The 5,224-nt window shown below is 39.7% G+C and overlaps 1 pseudogene; it reads right to left on the bottom strand.

Moving 5' to 3' along the window:
• Positions 1-4,711: 4,711 nt before the first annotated feature.
• Positions 4,712-5,224, bottom strand: LOC102862657 (annotated as a pseudogene).

Raw genomic sequence — 5,224 nt, 5'->3', positions numbered from 1 at the left:
TTGTGTGGGGAGAAGGGTGCAACAATGAATGAATGGAATCCCAAAATCTCTGTAGATGTTCACTGAAATGAAAAATAAACAACCTAAATTAAAAAAAAAAAAATCTTGGCCTGAATCAGGCACACCTTCATCCTCAAATTGACATCATCGTTTCTCAATAATTTGGAGAGGTTCCTGACTGCAGACTTTCCCAGTACAGTACTACCATCTCCTGACTGCTGGTACCAAGGGTGTTGATTATAGATCCAAGGAAGATAAAATCACTGACAACTTCAATCATCACTTCAATCACTTGTTATTTATCTGAGACCTGGAAAATGAAGAAAGATCACACAAAAAAAATAACTGATGTCTTTGAGCTGTCGTATTGGAGAAGAGCACTGAATATCCTATAGACTGTCAAAAGAACAAAAAATATGTCTTGGAGAAAGTACTTCTTGAAGTAAAAATGATAAAGCTTCATCTCACATATTTCAGGAATGTTGCTAGAAGAAGTTATTCCTTGGAGTATGACATCATGCTCAGAAAGGTGGAAGGTCGGCAGAAGAGAGGAAGATCGTCAACCAGACAGAATGTGTCAGAAAGTTTGAGGATGCCACAGGATAGGACAGGGTCAGATCTGTTGTTCATAGGATTGCTCTGGGTCATACTTAAATCAACAGCAGCTAACACCAACACCACAATACATTCTCTACCCTCAAAGAGTTTACAGTTTATCAAGAATGAGACAAAGAGAATATTGATAAGAACATTATGAAAGATTTAAAATTTTATGAGCATATTTAAAGAGAAGACCATTATCCTGATCTCCTCCAGCGTTTACCCAGAGTTTTATTTCATTGAGCTATTAAATTTCACCTGAAAACTATCCAAGGACAAAGCTCATTTGTGCTCCTTTACAATTGTGGCATTTACTTTTTGACTTGCACATTAGAAATGGAACTGGAAGATTTTCACTCATCACAGGGGAAAATGAAATCATGTGCAACATAGATATGATTAACTGTTTATAGGTTTATCAAACTTTTTCACTAAACCATTCTAAGCATCTGCTGAACAGACTGAGAGGAAGAAAAAGAAAAAATATCTCCTATCTATTGATGTAGGACTATTTGGTTTAGAAAGAAGTCTCCAGAGAAGAGAGAGATGCTTTCTCCCCAACTTCCCACGATTATGGAGTTTATTAAGGAGTTTTGGTGTCTGTGAAAGGTAGAGTCAGCAAAAGAGAGGAAGACTTTCAACAAGGTGGACTGAGACAATGAATTGAGCATGACAGATCACGGGATGGGGCAGGATTGGGGAAGGTTCAGATATGTTGTTCATAGGGTTGCTATGAGTTGTAGTTGATTCAATGGCACCTAACAACAACTGGTATTATAGCATCGATTATCAGTCTAGAGACGAAGGTGCATCTGATCCAGTGGTCTTTGCAATTACTTGCTACACACAAAAAGCTGGATAATGACTAAGGATGATAGAAGAATTAATGCCTTTGAGTTATGTTGCTGGAGAAGAGTCTTGAGTATACCATGGACGAACAAGAAAACAAACAGATCTGTTTTGGAGAGGGTGCAACCAAGTCTGTCCTTAGAAGCTAGGATTTTGAAACTCCATCTCACATACATTAAGCATGTGGCCAGAAGAGACGAGTCCTTGGAGAAGGACATCATGCTTGGGAGACTGGAGGGACAGACCCCAAGAGAAGAAGACTCCGAATGAGATGGATTGCTACAGTACCTAGGGCAATCAGGGTGGGTGTATCAGAATCAGCTATTGTACATAGGATCGCTATGAATCGCAGGCGACTTGACAGCATATAACAAAACAACATTATAGTCTATAGGGATCTGTACTACCTACTTCTCCAGAGGTCCAAATCCACCAGAGGCTTCATGGAAGAAAGATGGACAGTGTCCTCCTGTGCAACTTAAAGCCTCCCAAAACTCACTGGAAGGCGAATTACAAGTGGGTTCTAACTCCATGGGCATAAAATAAGTTTGAGTTTTATAAGATTTATTAAGGAAGGAGGAAGGTCAGAATCAAGAATGGGAAAATAAAGATACAGCTCTTCAATAAGGACATCTGCAGCTCCTTGGTCACCCTCTCGGCCCAGCCTCTATTCTGCTCAGGTCAGTGTTACAAAGCTTTTTGAGTCCTGCCAACTTACATGCCCAAAGTATTTAGCTAACCAGCCACCTACCAGGAGACACAGAAGGCACTCAGCTTTCTCACAACAGCACTGAAATCCCACTGCTCAGTGACTGCAATGCTTTTGAAAAGAAAATTATGAAAAGAATTTGGGTGATGAAAAAAGTAACAGGAGAAGAAAAAGGCCACATTTAACATTAGTGATTGCTTATTTGGCCTGTGGACCTTAGAACTCTGCATTCATTCAGAAGGGAATATATAGAACGTGTGGACTGATGAGAGGATATGTGAAGACACACAGGCGTCACACCTGGTAAGGTCCTCCAGAGATGCAGCGTAACGTGGCAGGAAAGTGCTGGATGCAGATGCAGGCAGACTGGGGATAAGATTCAAGGGCCAGTACTAATTAGCACCATGTCTTTGTGGGAGTTAATGAATTTTTCCCTTTCTGCTTCCTTATCTATAGAATAAATACAAATGTGTGCTATTGTGACAACTCAATGACATAATTTAGTACGTGGTACAAAGCAAACATTCAATACATTTCTTTTGCATACCCTCCTTTTACTAGTATTTGTCTGTGTACAGAACACAAACTAAAATGGCCCTGTGGCCTAGAGGCAAGAAACCACACTGTAATCCTGAAGACACATGGTTCAAATCCACCTCAGTGGATTTCTCTCTGTGGGAGAGAGATGGGCAATTTCCTCCCATGCAGTTATAACTGCCTCTAAAAACCCACCAGAGAGTCAGCTATCGGTTGCTTTCAACTCAGTGGTACACCACAACAACAAGTGATCTACCCAGCAGAAGATCCAGGTCCTGATCCACAGGGAAAGCTGGACTGGTCAGAAAAGACCATCAATGAGAAGTCCTCATCAGACATTTCTCTTTTTGTTTCATGCTATAATGCTCTCACTCATGTGGTAGGAATACCAAAATTAGTTATTTGTTTGCTGCAAGGGTCTAAATTAAGACCACTAAGTGGAATAGCTGAATTTTGAAGCAGAATTTATAGAGAGGCAGATGTCAGCTAAATTTGAAACTGTTCTAGCCATAATATATAGAGTTCCAGGAAGTGGCAAATGTCCCCTTCCCCCTTTTTTTTAGTTATTCAGATACGGGCTGTGCATTAAGGGTTCGGGGTGGTGTAATTGTAAAAGTTCATTTAGAACTAGGTGAGTTTGGATTGCCTGTAAGAATGAAAGAGCTGCCAGCACTGATTCTCTAAAATCTGTTGGACTGATACTTAAAAAGTCTGTTGTTACTAGATTGATACGGAACAGTCAGAATGCTCCTTGGAAGTAGAGATGACAAAGCTTTGTCTCACATACTTTGGATATGTTACTAGGAGAGGTTATTCCTGGGAGAAGGATATCAAACCTGGAAAGGTGGAAGGAGGGTTAGCAAAAGAAGACCCTCGACAAGATGGACTGAGATAGTGACTACAGCAATGGGCTCAAGTGTGTCAAGGATGATGAGGATGGCACAGGATAGGACAGATCTGATGTTATTAGGGTCGTTATAAGTCGGACTCAACTCAACAGCACCTAACAATAACAACAGCAGTAAAAACAATGTTTTTGTTGTTCAACCTATATCTAGACAAACTGTTTTCTGAACAGAACAAGGGGACACTGCATGGTTTAAAATCAGGAAAAGTGTAAGTTAGGGTTGAATTCTTTCCTCATATCTATTCCAGATGCACCCTCAGCAAATAATTTGTGAAGCTGTATTCTATGAAGAGGAATGTGGCATCAGGATTAGAGAAAGACTCATCAACAACCTGCGCTATGCAGATGGCACAATTTTGCCTGCTGAAAATGAGAAGGACCTGAAACACTGCAAAGGGTTGAAGACTATGGCCTTCAACATAGATGGCATCTCAACATCGAGAAGACAAAAATCCTTACCAATGGACCAGTAGATAACATCATGACGGTGAAAAGGCTGAACTTGTCAATGATTTCATCTTACTTAGGTATAGGTTTCACATGAGCACAATTGAGTGTTCTGGGATTCCCATTCATCTCAAATTAGTCACATGCTTTTGTATAGTCAATAAAACACAAATAGACATTGTTTTGGTATTTTCTGCTTTCAGCCAGGATCATCTGACATCAGCAATGATATTCTTGTTGTTATGGCTTCTTCTAAACCAAGCTTGACCTTCTGGCAGTTCTCTGTTTTAGCCATTTTTTTATGATCTCCAGCAATACTTTCTTCCATGTGATATTAACAATACTGTTCAATAATTTCAGAGTTCTGTTGGATCACTTTTCTTGGGAATGAGGACAAATATCGACATTTTCCAGTCAGTCAGTCCGGCAGCTGTTTAAATCTAGGTCAGCTGGAATGCTTGGAGGATACACTTTGGCTTATTATATTTTTTGGTAAAAATTCTTTTTGGTACTAAACTTTATTAAGAGTATTACTAAAATACATTATACTTTCTTGACTTAAATTATTCTAAACAACTTTATTTATATACTATTTTAATTACATAAGAATCTGTTCTTGTGTGTGTTTTTTAAAGTTATTTTCATTTTATTTGATGATGTATTTATTCTTGAGCCATAAGTTTTTGTTTCTTCAGTTTCCTCTGGGAGATCTTTTTCTTCTGAGCAATGTCCTCTTCTGGTTTAGGAACAATCTGTTCCTTTTCAGTAAGTATCATTTCAATATGGCAGCGGGAGCTCATGTAGGGGTTAATCTGACCATGAACTCTGTACATGAGGCGGCTCATCTTGGGAGCTTTGTTCACCTGGATATGCTCAATGATCAGAGAATCTAAACCTTAAGTTCAGCATTAATTTCGGCATTTTTAAGCATATGCAGCAAAAACTCGGCACTCTTTTTGGGCCACCAACCCTGTGTCCAACCCCACTGTTTGGCCTGGGCACACCTACCAACTCCACCATTGTATTTCTGGAAGGGCACACACTGCTTTTGCAAAGAGACATCTTTCAGATACTTGGTGGCTTTCCGGATATGCATACCCTTGATGGCCTGGGAAGTTCCTCGAGTATTCTTAAAATGGACCCGGAGATTTGAACCTCGATTTGCATGATTTTGT

Source organism: Elephantulus edwardii, unplaced genomic scaffold, assembly GCF_000299155.1.
Source record: "Elephantulus edwardii isolate Elephantulus edwardi_28Jun2011 unplaced genomic scaffold, EleEdw1.0 scaffold00047, whole genome shotgun sequence".
NCBI classification, from domain to species: domain Eukaryota; kingdom Metazoa; phylum Chordata; class Mammalia; order Macroscelidea; family Macroscelididae; genus Elephantulus; species Elephantulus edwardii.
This window is presented reverse-complemented; position numbering and strand designations above follow the sequence as displayed.